A 19,768-nucleotide genomic window follows, 5' to 3' on the forward strand; every position below is an offset into this window, starting at 1 on the left:
AGACTGCTTTTATTAATGAAACCTGCTTGCAATTTTATGTCAATGGCAAAAGCCTCAATTTTTATCTTTTCTGAAAAGAAGTCAGAAAATTTTCCTGACTTGATTAATGGTACTTAATAAAAGCCTGTACAATAGGATTAAGTCTTGGGATAATTCTTCCAAATGTAAAAGCAGCTTATGAACGAAGTACCATCCAGGTTTACAGTTAGCTTCACATTTGTAACAGTGCTTTGGCTAAAATTTGTGCCATCTACTTCCTCCTAAAAAAAAAAAAAAAAGTGATCTCCCTTTTTCTTCTAAGAAAATTGAATCGAGTCTTTGGTTTGTCTTTTTCCTAAAGAATACAGTTGCCTAAAATACCGGTAAGGAATTCAGCATCAAGTGATTTCATGTCCGATTTATGAAAGGAGGGCAATTACTTGCTAGCTGTGGATGGATGACAGAATAAATTCAGTTGAGAGTATAATTTTCACCTAATTTTGATGAGTTAAATTTTTTTCACAGAACTGGCCTATTGGTACAACTTACATTTCTTTAGATAGATGGTGTGTTTGTTGGGCAACATATATTTATTTGAATATTATTGAAGCCGAATTGTTCCTTTTTTAAATGATGGAATTTAAAATACACTTGATTTGTATATCCTGGGTTCAGTTTCTCAAAGCAGTAATGGAGCTGTGTGTTAATATATAGCTTATAATTGAAATGGTACATATTTGTACATTGTAAGCATGTCAGTGTAAAATTTCTTAATTGGAATACTCTTTCCCTTGGCTAATTCATTAGTGAAAATATTTATTCCTCAAGTTAATGCTGTATAGTACGAAGCAATTTTTGCATAGTGTAAACTTGTTTACGATATTTTGATTTCACTTTAAAACTTTTATTTTGCTTCTTATACATATAGTTCATACTTGATATAATGAGTGCAGACACACATGAAGGAAATACATATCAGCTGTCTGGTTTTACAAATGATCATTAAAATACCACGTCTTACTACTTTGACTCCAAATTATTGTCTTCCCGAACCCAAAAGTAATTTTCACAAGTGCATTACACAACAGAACTTCATCTTCTGCTGGTTAGCAGGAGAGGATTTAAATCCGTGCCGACAGTTCATTTGACAATGACCTTGAGGGGCTTTGCTTCTTGAAGAAGAAAGCAGAAGCTTGCGGTAAACAAAGTTCACTTCTGACAGATGGATTGAATGACAGAAAGGTTGCGAGTGCCAGAATAGCCCTGGCAGAGGAGGAAATGTTCAGTGGAATCCAACAGGAGAGGAGGTGTGAACAGGTGCAGGGTTGCTGACGGAAGGGGAACCAGATGGAGGGAGCCACAGCCAGTTTATTTAAAGGAAAAGGCAGAAAACATTGAAAGGCTGTGCGATCAGTGGCTAAAAGTGTTCATAGAGGAAGGTAAAAATTCACAAAGCAAAACTGCACAGTGGGGTAGCTAACACTTAGCATAATGGTAGTAATTTGTGAGTTTAGTTTGGAAGTTGCAATTGAAACACATTCATCTTGGCTCTTGACACCATCAAGTATAGATATTTGAGAGTTGTTTATTTTTTTTTTTAAGTTTCTAAGCTTTTTTTAATCCATCCATTAATTTAATTTTTTCCAGCCAGAAGCTCCGTTGTGATAATACCAAAATTGTGTCGTCAGCTAGGAAAAGAAAAAAAAAAAAATTTTAAGTGAAGGTTAACATTCCATTCAGATGGATCTTGTGATGCCTTAGTTTTGTTCACATATGGGAAGCAAATGCACTCACTGTTGGGTGACATCTGTAATATCTAAGAAATTTGCAACGTTGGAATAGATGCTGTTGGTTGCTTTTGTTGTTCGGAGTCTCTGTTCATTTTGTGAAGTCCAGTTTGATTGTTGCAGTGGGATTAATGCTCTCTAAAATACATATTTGCCTGTCTGATCTGCAGGTTAATTTCTGTTGCTGGGGTTGCCCTGGTTTTCACTGACTTTCCGTGACCTGCCTTCAGGCAGACACCTGCAATCTCAAGAGTCATTTGCAATACAAACAGTATATAGCAGAGCAAGGATGGAGGGCTCTCCTATTTTCTTAGACCTATTAAAATTAAACTTTCTGCAAACCAAAGACCTCCTTGCGAATCCCCTGCCTGGTCGCATCACGCATGCCGTTTTTGTGGGCCCTCGTCTACCACTGTTGTCCTTGAGAAGTTTCCTACGTTACATTACTGATAAGGCGATGCCAATAGAGGAGGAGCTGAAGCAGCCCCCAAGAGAAATGATGAAAGTGCACGATTATGTTGAGATTTTAAAAATCTGGTAATTGATCCACAAGAGTTCCTGCACACTTTTCACAAAGATGCAATACTCAGAGTGTATTCAGCAAGCACCGTATTCACATGTATTCACATTCCCCGTCTCAGAGCAGCCTGGATCAAATAGATTATGGTGGAGTCGGGTGGGTGTTTCAGAACATTCTGATTTTAGAGATCACATCCATGGCATAGCATGCTTTTGTCAGTGCAAAGAAAGAACTGAAATCTGACTAGTAATTATAGAAGATGTTTGTTTACGCCTGTGTTGTTTATGGAGATCCATGCTCTTGGTCATTGTTTTTTTTTTTTTTTTGAGACTGAATGAGGCTATACACAACTGTATATTTGAAGGAAAAATCGTAAATGATTTCTTCTCACAAAAGGAAATTGATCATCTGTATTTAAAATCAGCTCCAAAACGTGCCTGTTTCTCCCCACTTGTTAAGAAGTTTTCATCTAATAAATGTTCTTTATTAATCTAAAATTTTACATAAAACTGATTACAGCATACTTGCTTTAATCGTAATGTATTGATTCTGCCATCTCTTCCATCATAGCTCCTGAATACCTTTATACAATCCTTTTTATAACAATATAGAGCCTTTGTATGATAATGTAAAAAACGAGCACTGACCTGCTGTGTAACATAATACCATGAAACTCACCTGAGTTATGGGATACAAACTGAAAGGCTGTAAAAAGAAACTGCAACAATGAGTCATCATTTGATACGTCACAAATTAAATTGCAAAGCTCTTTATAGGTAGAACTGATAGCTTTCCAGAAATATGTAAATTAATTGTACTTAGCATAATGTCTTATGTCATGGGGATCTTGAAATTTTTTGAATGATGGGATAATGGGTTGATTACTGTTAAATAGGCATTCATTCAACAGTAGGTATACAGCTGCGGTAGATTTTTTTTAAAAAAATTGTTTTAATGTTTGGGGTGCCTGGGTGGCTCAGTCAGTTGAGCGTCCGACTTTGGCTCAGGTCATGATCTCACCGTCTGTGAGTTCGAGCCCCGCATCGGGCTCTGTGCTGACTGCTCAGAGCCTGGAGCCTGCTTCAGATTCTGTGTCTTCCTCTCTCTGCACCTCCCCTACTCATGCTCCATCTCTCTCTCTCTCTGTCTCTCTGTCAAAAATAAATAAACTCAAAAAAAATTGTTTTAATGTTTATTTTTGACAGAGAGAGAGACAGTGCAAGCAGGAAAGGGTTAGAGAGAGAGGGAGACACAGAATGTGAAGCAGGCTCCAGGTTCTGAGCTGTTGGCACAGAGCCCTATGCAGGGCTCGAACTCATGAGCTGTGAGATCATGACCTGAGCCAAAGTTGGACGCTCAACCAACTGAGCCACCCAGGCGCCCCTGTGATGGACATGTTTCTAAGGATCGATAATTTCTTGTTGGGATCTGTTGGCAACATTGTGGGCAAATGTCAAGTCGAAGCAAAAAGCCTTTTGCTCAATTTTTTCATGTGGCTAGAGGATGTTTTCTAATTAATTAATTAATTAATTAATTTTTTACATTTATTTATTGAGAGACAGAGACAGAGTGTGAGCAGGGGGAGGGGCAGAGAGAGAGGGAGACGCAGAATCTGAAGCAGGCTCCAGGCTCTGAGCTGTCAGCCCAGAGCCCAAAGCGGGGCTCGAACTCACGAGCTGCAAGATCATGACCTGAGCCGAAGTCGGACACTTAACCGACTGAGCCACCCAGGTGCCCCTTTGCTGTAGGTTTTTTAAATGAAGAGGGTGTGATCCTTCTTTACAGTATCTAACAACCTAGTGGATAGGGTGTACATAAGTGTGTGTGTGTGTGTGTGTGTGTGTGTGTGTGTGTGAAATCTAGAAAACAGTATTTAGATTTAGAAACCTTCCTTAACTCACATTGTGAGTGGATGAATTGTGAAACTACCCATCTAGTCCAACCCTCATTCTCTTGTGTGACAACTGAGGTGCAGTGAGGCTCAGGGACTTGCCCGAGGTCAACTGTTCTTTGTGGAAGCCAAATGTGGGCTCTCCATCCCCTTGCTCTTAGTTCAGTGCTCCTTTTGGTAGTCCACGTTATATGCCCCTGGTATTCAGTGATAATAGGACTGGTCTGAATAAACCTATCAAAATCTTTCTGTGGAAGTCTTGCACAACATGTTGCTGAAAGGAAAAATAAGTCTCTTTTTGGACCTTCCCACATGGTTACTGGTTCTTGAAACAAACAAATAAAAGAGCTGTACCTTACAAACAACAATTAAAACTTTTGGAACATTACTCACATTGACTCCCTTAATCTCCACAAGAGCCTTTCAGGTAGATTCTGCCATGAGGCCCATTTTACAGATAAGAAAACTGAGTTGAATGGAGGCTACTACCTTGACCAGGGTCACAGTACTGGCAATTAAGTAGAGTAGGGATTCAGGCCTCAGCAATTAGGCTCCCGGACAGGTTTATGCATTATACTTCCTATATTGCCTGTGATGGTAGGTGTTGTGAGAAAATCAATCCTGTGACCACTTCCTTTTGGAAAGTTAAATTAAATAGGGTTCTTGACAGCCTTCAAAATGCTCACTAACGCACACTGTGACTCTTCGAGAGGAATTTCTATTTTCAGTATTTCCCAAATGTATATGACTCATGGAAACTCTTCCATTAAATCTCCACATTCTCTCCCAGGAATCAGGTTTTTTAGGAATACACTTTGTGGGGGGCGCCTGGGTGGCTGTGTGGGGGTTGGGTGTCAGATTCTTGATTCTGGCTCAGGTCATGATCTCACAGTTCATTGGATCAAGCCCTGCATCAGGCTCTGTGCTCACAGCACAGAACCAGCTTGGGATTCTCTTTCTCCTCTGTCTCTGCCCCTCCCCAGCTCGTGTGCATGTGCTGTCTCGCTCTCTCTCAAAATAAGTAAGTAAACATTAAAAAAGAGAAACACACTTTGGGAAAAACTAATCTAAATTAATTTGTAGTGGGGTGACAGAATTACCACATGGGAAGTGTTTTTATCAGTACCTCTAGAACTTGTCTCCCTGGCCCTGCCCCCTACCTCCCGTTCATGCAGAGAGCAGGTGGGTGGGTACCCTTCAGTTTGGGTTGTCTGTCCTCCAAAGCGGGGCGAGCGTCGGGGAGCATCTCTGACCATTACTTGAGCGGTTAGCTGTGCCAGAGTCACATGACAATGACTCCTTCCATGGCTACCATTTCAACTTGGCCTTTGTCTGGTAATAGCTCTTGAAAATAAAGGTGACAAGTAACTAGTTGATCAGATTTAGGAACCTCTCAGAGCCTGACTCTTGGAATCAGATTTCATAGAATAAAATATTATGGATGCTTTCGGATATAAATCCTTTCAGACAAACTTCTGCTGGGGATTATTGGCACAGATTCAGGGTATGGGCCCCTAAATCGGACTCTGAAAGAGAGCTTATTCTCCTTCAACTCTTGCTATACCAATATTCCTCCCCTCTAAGTGTATCTTTTCCTGTAGTCTGAAGAAATGGAGCAACTCATGGATAGTAAGCTCTAGAAGTCGAGAAGTTTAGCACTCCTAATGTGTTAATTTTCCTGTAAATACACTTGGAGGTGCCTATAATTTGTAATTACTTCCAGCAGCTCCTATTGGTAAGATTTTCGGTAAATAATGATGTTGCAGTGATAATGATGGCTGGGACTGGGCTTTCTATGTGTGGTCCTGGCTTTCCCACCCACCCCTCCCCTTCCCTTTTCTGGGTTCTTGAATTCTGTTTCTTCCAACAGATAAACTCCAGCAATTTTTGTAGAGAGTTGAAACCATTCATTGGCTTATCTGAATCCCACAAAGTATAGATTATGTTTTGCAGTGAGCGAAAACTACAAAGGCCACAGATTAGCTCACCAAGTGGTGGGATAGTTTATTAAATTGGCTGACAAGCTGATGGACGAATACGGCTACATCGTCCTCTTAATCAACTTTGAAAGTGCTGGTTTTTAGTAGAACCAAGTAATGAATGATACAAGGTTGATTACTGGTGATTCAGGGACGAAACCTGTGGGGAAAAATCTCTTAGAGAATCTGTTATTTCCCACGTAACAATTATAGAAATACTATTAAACGATAAAGATTTTCCAACCGTATGCACATTAACTTATTAGGAGTCTTAATGCGTGTTCATAACTGGATATTTTTCTATAATTTGCCAGCTTGGCTGTATGGAATAATTTTTTAATATGCTTTATAATTTAATTTTAATTATGAATATGTATTCTGGGAGGTGCTTCAAACCAGATTTGATTTTTTTCAAAGATCTCATTGCTTACATTTGTGTAATATGGTAACTGCTTCAGCTTCAGCTGTTCTTAGCTTTCTGTCGTAATTCTCCTTCATTTCTCCTTTCAAGCGATGGTGACTGGCTGACTTAAATGAGAAATTTGGTTTAAAAAATGTCATTTTAATAGTTTTTGCTCTTTAGAAAAATTATGTGATTTGATATCTTCATGAGGCATTTAAAGTTAGCAGGTTTTGGCCACATGGTTATTTTGATTTGTGCTACATCAGGATTAAAAATGATTCTGTGCTCTGGGGGAGTAGACGAAGGAGTTATGCTCAAGCCCCCACTGTCCAATGTAAATATAAGGAGAGCCACAAAATGCAAACCACATACTTAATTAAACATCTCCAAAAAGCTGTATTTTATTTCTTTTTTTAAATTTTGTTTTAAGTTTATTTATTTATTTTGAGAGAGAGAGAGAGAGCACACAGGAGGAGCAGAGAGAGGGGGAGAGAGAGAGAGAGAGAGAGAGAGAGAGAGAATCGCAAGCAGGTTCTGCACTGTGACAGTGCAGAGTCTGATGCAGGACTTGAACTCACGAACCATGAGATCATGACCTGAGCCCAAATCAAGAGTCAGTCACTTAATCGACTAAGCCACCCAGGCCCCCTAAATAGCCGTATATTAAAAGGTGAAATTAATTCTAATAGTTTATTTAACTCAATATAGCAAATAGTATCCTTGAACATGTAATCAATAAAAATTAATCGGATTTTTCTGCTTTCCCACTCCCCCCCCCCCCCGCCCCGCCTCACCAATTCTCCACAGTCCGGTGCATATTATTTACACATACAGAGCATCTCACTTCAGTCTAGCCATGTGTCAGGTGCACGGCAGCCACATGTGGCCTGTGGCTGTTGTATGAACCATTGGAACCCTAAGCCCTTGTTTTCAGTTTTCCCAGCTTCCCCACAACACCCAGTATGGATGCCATTGGGTTTCTCATGAGCATAAACCCTGAATTCTCTTTCTACAATAATTGGCATCATTCTATAAAAACAAGAAAATCATGTCAGCTTCTTCTGTAATTTTGGAGCCAGGAGCTAGGCCTGTCTTTGATTAGTCCTTTTCTGAAAGACTGCCACTTGGAGCAGGAAGGGGAGGAGGAGAGAGGAAGCTGCCATTTACTGGTCATTCTCTGAAGGGCAGCTGAACTCTTAGCTGTACCCGCAGCACACTGGAGCGAGTTCTTCGTATCTTACTGTTGCATCTTTGTCTTTACACCTTAGAGCTGTTGAAAAATCAAATTGACGATTAAATAACGTGATGCCAGGCTGTTAGTTGAATTTAGACATTTTCCAAAGGGTGGTCTGGGCCAGATGTTACTGGTTGCTTTATATAGGTTGCCTCAGTATCCCGATAACATCGTTTCATTAAATGAGAAAATGAACTTAACGCTGAGGTCCCACCTAATGGCACACGGCTAGTATCAGGTAGGGCCAGGGCCCAAATCTAGTCTGTGTGTGTCCAAAGCCCAAACTCACATCCGTTCTGCAATACCACTCCTCCCATTGCTTTTATCAGTAAATTGAGGAAATTTTTTATTGTTTTTATTGTTTCTTCGAGTTAGTCTTTGAGATAATTGTATTGATTGTTAGACTTTGTTTTATTATTTTTTTATTTTGTATTTTTTGAGAGAGAGGGAGAGAGAATCTTAAGTAGGCTCCATGCTTAGCACAGAGCCCAACATGGGGCTCGATCTCACAACCCTGAAATCATGACCTAAGCCAAAATCAAGAGTCAGACACTTAACCAACTGAGTTGCCCAGGTGCCTCTGATTGTTATACTTTGAATCATCATCTTCTAGGAAGTAGCAGTGAGATTACTGATGGTACCGATTCATATTCTTGAACACAGGATATGTCAGTGCTGTACTACATACGTTTTACATATAACATCCTGGTGTTCCTAAGGGAGCAGTACTGTCATTAACCCCATTTCACATTTGCGAAAACTGAGTCATAGGCTAAGTGACTTGCTTAGGGTGCACAGCCAGGAAGTGGGCAGGTTGGGAGTCCCCTGCCAAGGCTGGCTGACACCAAGGTCTGAGCTCTTAACCTCTGGCTCGTTGTGTGCAGATGAGTGGCCCAGCCCTGCTGGCAGTGGGCTTACATGCCAAGGCCTCAAGGCCAACGGCAAAAGCATTGTTTTTAAAGGCCCTTTAGGATTTTAGTTCCTCCTATTCCTTTTCTCGGGACACGGATTCCCGTTTTGGATAAGCTCAGAACAGGCTACCTTGTAGAAATGAGTTTGCATGTAGACTTAGATTAAAGGTAGAATCTGGTCTTCAGGAACAGAAAGGGCGGCTCCACAGCCATAGGAATGGTGAGCGTGACGGCCTATCAACGACCAAGGAAGCAGAAAACCCAACACACACTTACATTACTGCAGAGAAGAAACCTTTCAGAAGGCAGGTAAGAATAGTTATAAGCATGTGTTCCAAGGCAAATAGATAATCCTGTTAAATCATAAAATGACTAAAAGGGAAAACGTTTTGAAGTAGAAAATGACCTGAGCCCTGGGGCAGGAACATGCTTCTCTTATTTGGAAGAGTGAGAGGATAACACAGGTGGGAACCGGAGCACGCGGGCTTCAGGCAGTTTTGTCTTCTGTAAATATAATTGTGCTTTTCATCTCCAGAATCCCGTGGAAAACTGGACAGTTTCCAGAGATCTCAATCAAGTTTTAAAAATGAACTAACTCTAGTTTTGTTATCCAGCCAAGGTTAGTCAGTAGAACACAGTCCTGATTTCCAGGTACAAACGTATTGGGTGTTTGACCAAAAGCACACCAGTTCAGGGACATTGAAAACTCTATGAGTCTTTACTACAGCATGTCCCCACTTACTCAATCTCAGACTTCCGGTAAATTCAGCCATTTGATACATAGCTATAAACCAAGACTTTTAAGAAGCAAAACCAAACGAAATGGAAAGCATGGCAGCAAATCATAGCAAAACAACCAATAAAAAAGCACTATAAGAAGCAGATCAGTATGCTTCCATTTGGTTTCTGGATCTTCAGAATAGCCTCTGAGATTTTCGTGCAACAGCTATTACAAAGTGCCTCTGTTTCCAGTCGCTGTGGTAGCCTCCAGCAGCTACAACAGTGAACGGTGATCCCTAAGCGCGTCCTGGCCGGGACAATAGTAGCAGCACGTGGGCCTTCCTCATTTGAAATTATGACCTTGATTATCAAGTGGAGTTGGTTATATTTGCTATAGGTTGCTTAAGGGAAAAGAGTCATGATAAATAAATATTTTAGACATGTTTCCGCTGGAACTGGTCAGATTTCTGTGGGTCTGATACCTGGAAAATTCTCTCAAGTGGGGACACCTCATCTCTCCACATTCAAGATAAATGAAGCATTATGTTGTGCTTGAGAAAGAAGATTCTATAAAACGAATTTAATAATTGTAATTCTTGCTATATAGCATATTTCTTAATAAGTTTAGTAGCCACAAAGTGACCAACACATTCCTCATTTACTAATGGATCTGGTAAATAAATTTCAAAAACATATAATAATAAAATAGAAGCTTTTTTTCAGTCAGTTATACGCAACTGGACAATGGTGTGTATCCATTGACAGGGTACAGAAATGCCATTATGACATATATTGATCCTACCGATGTCTGATTTGAAGTTACTCATCAGAAGGATTAATTACTGGGACTGTGTAGATCAGCTGATGTTTTTCAGAGAGGAAAGCCAAGAACGGACCAAAGCAGTTAGTTTATGTAGAAAGGTTAGAGATGGAAACTATGAATATTTTGACAATCTGAAGGTACAAAGGCAAAATCATGATCTAATTGATTTTATGCACTAGCTTAATTGTTCTTATTCTTTGGTCCGGTGAACTGGGCCCATGATGTTGTAAAATAGGATATATTTACAACCACTTATGCATCAGAGACCTCTGAGCTCTCCAAAAGTTTTAAGGGTGAAAATTACTGAAACGTACATTTGGTGGCTGTTCAGTCTCAGTATCTACCTATGGTATCTACCATGTCTATGAAACAATTTCAGAAATTGCTCTTGCTATTGCTGTAGTAATAAGTGCTCTCCCTGCTTCTAATGTTGTCCCTTCCCCATCTGTTCTCCACACCGCAGCCAGAGGGATCTTTCTGAAGCCTGAGTGTGATCACAACACTCCCCTGCTTAAAACCCTACGTTGGCTCCCTATTTTCCTCAGGATGAAGTCCTTAAAAATAGCTTCATGTTCTGGCTCCTGCCTACAGCTTCAGGCTCATCGTTCTCCAATCTCCTTCTACCAGCAGCTCACTTCCACCCTGCAACGTGTGTATTCCACCCTTCAGTCCTGCCAAGGCTGTTTGCAATTTTCCAGAGGCACCTGGTTTTCTCTCCTCCTTGAATCTTTGCACATGTTGTCCACTTCACTTGTAACAATATTCTTCTATTCTTTGGATGGCTAATTACAATTCACTTTAAGCCTCTGATTTTTTAAGTTTCCCCAAATCCTCCCTGACGGTACCTTGCCCCTCTCCAACTCCTGTCCCATCTGCCTGTATGAGAGCACGTAGTTAGCCCTATTTTAATACTTACCATTCTACTTTAGTTGTTCTTTCTTGTCTGTTTTCTTCACTAGACCATGAATTCTGAAGGCACAGTCATGGTCTGTGTCTTGTACACTGATGCATCCTCACACTTTGGTGCTTGGCACAAAGTAGGCGTTTAAGTATTTGTTGAATGGATGAGCAATACGAATCTGACGAAACCGCTCATGCGAGGCAATGCCATGGAATGGAAGTACACTGAACTTGAATTGAGAAGACGGGTGTTGGTTCTGGGTCTGTCACTTACTACAAGCTGTGCACCATTGAGCAAATCTCTTAATTCTTTAAGCTTGGGATGCCTCTTGTATCAAGCAGGAATATCTGTTCCATCCCCCTGCCATACAGAATTGTTACGAAGAGTAGGTGGTCAATGCATTTGAATGTTCTTTGCAACACAGAAAGCCTGGAAGTGGGAGGATGTTCAGTTGATAAGAGTCTCTGGTTCTGTCTTCAGTAAATGAGAGTTGCACACGAGATGTAATAGAAGCAGGCAGTATCTAGTTAAGCACGGCCCCCGTTGCCTTGACAGAGTTTTCAAATCAGTTTGGAGCTACTATAAGAGAACACTTTTGGAGAGAAAATTATTTTTAGGGATGTTTTTGTTAATTATTTCCTTTCTTTTGTGTTTATTCCTTTGAAAGAAGTTGATGTCCTTTCTGTTTCTGCTTCCTTTCCTAGAAGTGACTCACGCTCTAATCGGATAACTCATCTTTCAACATTGTACTTAAAATTCTGACATACTTTGCAGTGAAGAAAATAGAAATAATTTACTCGAGAAATATGTATGATGCCATTAGGGTTTTTTCACATACTTGAGGAAGTAGGGGTTCCTGAAAGCTACTCCTCTTGGATTTTTTTAGCCCTGTTTGTTACATCCTAGTATTTCTACATTTGCTTCACTATAAGAACATAGCTCCTGTTAGTGGTAAACAAGTACAGGAGTTTTTGTTCTTGTCAAATATGGAAGACATCATGTTGTCTACTAATTTCACTATTGTTTTTCTTTTCTTATTATTGTCAAGAACAATAATAAAAATCAAATCAAATTGTTGGCCAAAATAGGGTTATCTTATCCTATTCTCTTCTGATCAGTAGACGGGAGGATCCTTAAACCTGTATGGACACTTAGTACTTTCCATCTCTTAACAGTTGCTCATTCATTTGTCCATCCATCCATCCATCCACCCATCCACCCATCCACTCATCCATCCATCCATCCATCCATCCATCCAACCATCTATCCAATATTTGTTGACCACACAACTATGTTCCAGGCACCATTCCAGGCTCTTGGGATAAATTAGTGAACAAAACCAAGGTCTCTATTTTTTAGGTACTTATGTTCCAGATAAGATGTGTGTGTCTTATCTTCTCTAGGACTCTGTGACCAGCTTTAGGCTGGAAGCATATTTGCGTGACTTTCAGTGTTTTTGTAAAGATCACTGTATTTCTTTAAGGAGGATACAACTAATTGGTTGTGTCACTGTAAGAGGAAGTGATCCAATAACATATGGGACAAACTGAAAAGGAGAAGGACAGCTGTCTTGGAATTTGGCTGTCAAGATGGGTAATATAGGTATTAAAAGACACACACTTCTGGATAATTGAAATAAGACTCTTGTTATCCTTTTGACCTTCTCTCATTTCCCTGCACCCCTGGATAAACTAAGAGATTGAAGTATAGGGATTCATACTGTGGACTTGAGAGTCAGGCAGGCCTGGATTGCCTGGCTATGCCCCCTTAATAACTGGAAGATTTTGGACAAGTAGGATAAACTTTCTAGGCCTCAGTTCCCTCATTTATAGAGAAAGGATAATAATAGAACCTACCTCAGAGGGCTGGTGTGAGGATCAAATAAAAGGATAAATGTAAAGAGCTTAGCTTATGGTAAAAACAATAATAAGTAAACAGCTTCCTGAAATTATTAATCCTTTAAGGCGGGATTTTTTTTCTGCCTTATTTGAACGAAGAACCCCCGGATTAAAAGAATTAAGTTACGTGTCCATGGCCACATGAGTAATAAGACAGTGAATGCCATGTTTTGACACTGCAGCTGTGTGAGTTTTCTACTGTACTCTATTGCCTCTCTAGATGTAACTTTCCCAGAACACAAAGAAAATCAACCGAAAATGGTGCGGATGCATTTGTAAAACAAACAAACACAAAAGGAAGCAATAAAACTGTAAGCAAATATTTAATCCTAGGTAATAGATTTGCTTTCTGTAGTAGATTAGAAATTTTGAAAGTGCTTTCTGTGTATACTGGGTAAGTTTGAACAAATGTTGAAGATAAATATGTTGAAGACCAATGGGAACCAAGTTTCTCACTGTTGAGGAAGGAAGTTAGTGATGGAAGGAGGGGAGACTGGGTTTTATCTAGTTGTTGGATTGGAATTGAGAACATTAGTGTGCATGTATTATTAATATGAACATTCATAGAAAAATATTTATAAATATATATTCATACATTGATACATATATTCTTATCCTGGTTCTGTCTACTAAAGTGACCTAGAAGCAAACTTCTCAGTAGCAATGTGTACCCCCTGGTGACGGATCTTGGTTTCTAAGTACCATTCTCCACTAAAAGGCAGAAGAGTTCCTTGGACAAACGCTGATTGCATGACTGATACAGGGATAGTACCAGATGAACCTGCAACATCTTGTGGGGATACAAAGCCAAGATGTTCATAAGAATAATAGAGAGATATGGGGCACCTGGGTGGCTTAGTTGGTTAAATGTCTGACTTCTGCTCAGGTCATGATCTCGTGGTTTGTGGGTTCAAGCCCTGCATTGGGCTCTGTGCTGACAGCTTAGAGTCTAGAGCCTGCTTTGGATTCTGTGTCTATCCCTTTCTCTCTGCCCCTCCCCTGCTCCTGCTCTGTCTCTCAAAAATGGGTAAATGTTAAAAAAAATGTTTTAAAGACTAATAGATATAATATAGAAAACAGCTTGAAGGGGTTCCCACTGGCCAAATCTAGGATGAATTGATAAATAAATGGTGGCCATAATAGTTTGCAACCCATTGAATAAAATAGGAATCCAGGATTCCATGCTGATATCAATAAATTAATAAATGAGAGAGAAAGGAAGGCCCTTTCTTACAGCACAATGTTAATTAATAAATAAAAAAGACTGTTAGACACAGGAGTAACCATGGGATATAAAACTATTCGTTGAAAATTTAATGAGAAATAGGGTATTCACATGGTCTTAACATCTCCCAACAAATCACCTATTGATTACAAAGAGGGACAGAGTAACATTACAGTGGAGAAGCCCGGGAGAGACCACCTAACCAGTGGTGAATCAGGGCTGGCTCATGCCAGCCTATGAAAGCCAACGGTACGCATTTCTTCACAACTCTCTATTCAGTGATGTCACTCTAGTAGCTTGAAATAGGCCACAGTAGAAGTATTTACACTGAAAATTGGTAAACACTACAAATAAGCAATTCTTCCCTCCTCCCCCTCACCCTGGAGACCAGTTATTACACATTTTAGAACACACCAATGACATTACCCAAGTGGTCAAAGATAATATCACCAATCTTGGGACAAATGGACATGATGTGTCTTAACTCACAATAACACCCACGCCTCCCTGCTGCTGCTTTTCTATATAATTCCATCAGCTATGGCTCTTGACGAATAAGCATGTTATAAAGGGTCTCATAAGTTTCGTCATACTGACATTCTGCTGTCACAAAGCTCTCTGTACTGTACTTTACAAGGGAAAGACCTTTTAACCAAAAGGTTGTATGTTTAAACTAGAATGTCAGTTGTCAGTGAAAAGGAGACTAGAAACATGGCAGATGGGATTGGAGCCTCAAATCACTGCCACTACAGGTTTCATTCTCGGGTTAGACTTGAAGCTTTCGTCATTTCTGTCCCAGACTCATTGATGAGCTTTAGGGTCACCAGAAACTTTAGTCCCTCAATGTAGTTATAAAATTAATACATTTTTCTTTAATGTTTATTTATTTTTGGGAGAGAGACAGAGCGTAAGTGGGGAGGGTAGGGAGAAAGAGGGAGACACAGAATCCAAATCAGGCTCCAGGCTCTGAGCTGTCAGCACAGAGCCCAATTCGGGGCTTGGACTCACAAACTAAGCGATCATGACCTGAGCTGAAGTTGGACACTTAACCAACTGAGCCACCCAGGCACCCCTGAAAATTACTTTTCAGGTGAAATGACTTCTCCTTTTCCAGTTTTATCTTTCTTTCTAACACATTGGAAAACTTCGTATTACTTTTTTTTTTTTTTTAAGTTTATTTATTTTTGAGACAGAGAGAGACAGAGCACGTGCCATGGAGGGGCAAAGAGAGAGCGAGACAGAGAATCCAAAGTAGGCTCCAGGTTCTGAGCTGTCAGCACAGAGCCCAATGTGGGGCTCGAACCTATGAACTGTGGAATCATGACCTGAGCTAAAGTCGGATGCTTAACCAACTGAGCCACCCAGAGGCCCCTAAAATTTTAAATGTCTTTAAAAAAGTTCTAGTAAGTCATTTTTGCTTGGTGACATGCGTATTTTTAAAATAGTGGGATTTAAAATAATAAATGATAAAGCTGAGGATCAGAAACATAAAGTTAATTCTTCAGTCCATTTCTTTAATGGGATGGTAAATATCATCATAGCCACTTTAAGAAAATATAATCACCAGAACTGTAATTGTAAAAAAGGAGTGACAAAGCCTCTGTGTGTACTTAGTCCACGCTTGAGGTCTACCCAGTGCTTGTTAATTTCCTTTAGCTCTCAGTTGTTACCAAGAAAACACTGACATGCCCACCAGGGTGCATGTGTGGCCACCAGTGATTGTGAATAAGTTGGAGAAGGTAGCTGTTCCTGTTCTAGCACATTTACTCCTTTTTTTTTTTTTTTACGTTTATTTATTTATTTTGAGAGAGACAGAGAGGGTGAGAGGGAGAGAGAGAGAGAGAGAGAGAGACCGACCATGAGCAGGGGAGGGTCAGAGAGAGAGTGAGAGAGAGAGAATCCAAGCAGTCTCTGCACTGTCAGCATGGAGCCAGATGCAGGGCTCAGACTCACCAACCATGAGATCATGACCTGAGCCGAAGTCAACAGTCAGAGGCTTAGCTGACTGAGCCACCCAGGTGCCCCCTTTGCTCCTTTTTAAAATCAGCTCTATTGAGGTGAATTTAAATATACTAAACATCACCAGTTCTAGGTGTGTAATGAAATATATTTTGACAAATGTACACAGATGTGGGACCATCGTAATCATGATAGAGAACATTTCTATCAACCCCCAGTTTCCCTCCTGCCCCTTTGTTTCCTCACACCCCTCCCCGATCCTTAGGTCCTGGCAGCACTGACATGTCACTATGGTGCCTACTTTCCTAGAATGTCATGTTCATGAAATCACGCAATATGTTTTTGGTGTCTGGCTTCTTTAACTAAGCATACTGCTTTTGACGCTCACCCATGTGTTATACGTACGGTAGCCTGTTTCTTCTTATTCCTCCTATTCCTAGTTCCCTATTGTACGGCCACACCACAATTTGTTTATCCATTTAGCAGCTAATAGGCATTTAGGTTGTTTCCAGTTTTCAGCTATTATGAATAAATCTTTCAGCCTCATTTTTAAAAATGTATTTATTTATTTTGAGAGAGAGAAAGAGCATGAGCGGACAAAGGGCAGAGGGAGAGGGAGAGAGAGAGAATCCCAAGCAAATTCGTGCTGTCAGCACAGAGCCTGATGCGGGGCTCGATCTCATGAAGCACGAGATCAAGACCTGAGCTGAGATCAAGAGTCAGACGCTTAACCCACTGAGCCACCCAGGCACGCCAGCCTCATTTTAATAACAACCAAGAAATTCTTCTTTACAGCCATTGCTTTCCAACTTAAAAATATGGCTAACTTCAAGTTGGATTGAGTGAAATCATCAGTGTTTCTAATGAGAACTGAAAGAAAACCGGTTGGGGAAGACTGGCTCAGCCTACCCTTCATGATGCGCTCACACCCAGCTAGGATTAACCTCTCATTTTCTCTGCCTCGGGAGTTTTTGCCTTGTAGCTTTCTTGTGGTGTATCGCACCCTCTACTTTCTACGTTAGCCATTTTGAATTCCCTGTTAGGAGCAAGGACTATGCCATACTTATCTTTATTTGACTCAGTGCGTAGCAGGCTGTCTTTCATGTTATAGGGTTATGATAAATATTAAATGAATTGATTCAGATTCTTCTCTAATCCCTCCCTTGGCTACCTAAGTGGTTTTTATTACTCTTTCAGTCCATTATTGCATTGCCTCTGGAGTGTCATAAAATAGGCTTCCTTAAATCAGAATACAGTAGAACATTGGTTTGCAAGCATAATTCGTTCCGGAAACATGCTTGTAATCCAAAGCACTTGTATATCAAAGTAAATTTCAAGAACCATTGGCTCAGTTGTGATCATGTGACATTTGGCTTCGCATACTACTCATACTGCAAGACATCGCTGGTTTATCACATTAAAATTTATTAGAAATGTTTGCTCGTCTTGTGGAATACCTGCAGAACAAGTTACTGGCAATCCAGGGTTCTACTGTATTTCAAATCCCATCTCTGCCTTCACATCACTTGCAAAGTAACCTTTGAGCAGATTTCTTTTTTCAGCTATAATGTGAGCAGATTTAAATAAATAGATTTGAGGGGTGCCCGGGAGGAGGCTCAGTCAGTTAAGCATCCAGCTCTTGACTTCAGTTCAGGTTGTGATCTCATCGTTCATGGGTTCGAGCCCCATGTCGGGCTCTGTGCTGGCAGTGCAGAATCTGCTTGAGATTCAATCTCTCTCCCTCTCTCTCTGCCCCACCTCTGCTTGTGTGCTCGCTCTCTCTCTCTCTCAAAATGAATAAACCCTAAATAAACAAACAAACAAACATAGGAGGAAAGGGGACTGAAGGGAGGAAATAGGAAAGTAAAGACAGGCTGTTTTTTTATGCAATGAAAAGAAATGGTCACTAGTATTATTGTGATCATTTTGTACTATGTACAAATATCGAATATGTTTTACACCTGAAACCAATATATTATATGTCAATTATACCTCAATTAAAAATAATAAAATCACATGTCATTTCTTAAATAGAGTAAAAATTGAGGAAGGAGTCAAGAAACAAAAGTTGATGTGTAGCTCAACGTTTGTTGGTAGACTACTCTTTTAAATGGTCTCATTTCGTAATGAGAATTACAATAACAGTAAGTATTTTTCTATAGTAAATTTGGAATGTCAGTAATTAGGCAACTTCTCATGCTGAAAATTGATGTAGAGGCTGGCAACCCCTAGGGAGGGGACCCATAGCCCCAGTTTGCAAAGGGTAGCCCCAGTTAGGACTGTTGTCTGGATGTGCTAATAGTACGCCTTTTCACTCTCAAATAGGTATTGGTTTTGAGCAGTGCATAGTACGGCTACCCAGTTATTAGGGGTCTCAGACCCATAACCAGGGGTCTGACCTGGGAGTGGTTACTCAGTAGAAGAGACCACAGTGCTCTTTTTTGGCTGATTCCTTCAGCAGCATGGTCTCCAGCTGGCAAAGCCACTAGAGCCATTCTCTTCCGGGCACTCTTCCTTTTTAACATGTCTGAAAAGTTTTGCCTCCTCATCTGAGACATGAGCAGATTCTCCAACCTCACTAAAGGTGCATCCACGCTTCCCCCACAGCAAGGGTATAAAAGCATCCGTTCATTAGTGTTCACTGCCCACTTCTCATGTGCCAAGTATTGAGCGGTGCTCAGGGTAGAAAGAGACAAAGACGACAAAAAAGGCCAGGCACATAAACCAATAACGCAAGTGTGCTAAATGCTATCTTATAGGACATATACATTTGCAACGTGTACTTAGGTCATGGGGGAAAGAATAATTTAGGAGAGAATGGAAGGAGAGGGGGAGAATTCTGAGGACACCTCAAAGAGCAGTATACACTGAACAGAACGATGGGGTGGGGGTGGGGGGCATGGAACAGGATGGGTGGGGGGAGACACCCCAGGAAAACAAAGAGACATATGCAATGATCCATGGGCAGAAAAGACACGGTGTGACTGGGGAGGCAGAAAGTGGCCTAGTCTATCTATTTGTTGCAATATACCAGTTTGGAACTGAGTGTGAAGCAAGACCTTGGAGCAAATCCAAGGGGGTGTCGTTATTAGAAGCACCAGAAGGGACCTTATTTCACATTTAGCATGGACTCCTGATGATTCCATTTGAGTGAGATATGGGTGTAGTTTCCTTCTGAAATTTTCCACCACAACATTCCTGCATGCATTGACCAATTTCAACGCAGACTTTCCTTATGTTGCTTTATAATTAGAAGCCAATGAATTGAAGCTCCACAGCGGTATGTAGACTACTAGTGATAGCTTTATGGAATTGTTTATTTTTAGTTTGGCAAAGGCAAGGCAGTAAATATCTCAATTAGTAAACTAAAACAGCACGGATGAGAAATGCCCACAAGGAGATAAGGAGTTAGAAATAACTAAGTCGGTTAATTAAAGGAAACCCTCATTTCACTTACCCATATTTAGAGCATGAGGAACCGACCTAATGTGTGTGCGTGCGTGGTGCCGCCCGCGATGAGACCCCCTGCGTTCGTCAG

The 19,768-nt window shown here is 40.5% G+C and overlaps 1 protein-coding gene across 13 annotated transcripts in view; it reads left to right on the top strand.

Moving 5' to 3' along the window:
- SDCCAG8 (SHH signaling and ciliogenesis regulator SDCCAG8) overlaps positions 1-19,768 on the top strand; it is a 245,817-nt gene that overhangs the window by 135,026 nt on the left and 91,023 nt on the right. The gene's annotated exons all lie outside the window — the stretch shown is intronic.

Source organism: Panthera pardus, unplaced genomic scaffold (genome assembly GCF_024362965.1).
Source record: "Panthera pardus isolate Hobbes unplaced genomic scaffold, ASM2436296v1 HiC_scaffold_21, whole genome shotgun sequence".
NCBI classification, from domain to species: Eukaryota; Metazoa; Chordata; class Mammalia; order Carnivora; family Felidae; genus Panthera; species Panthera pardus.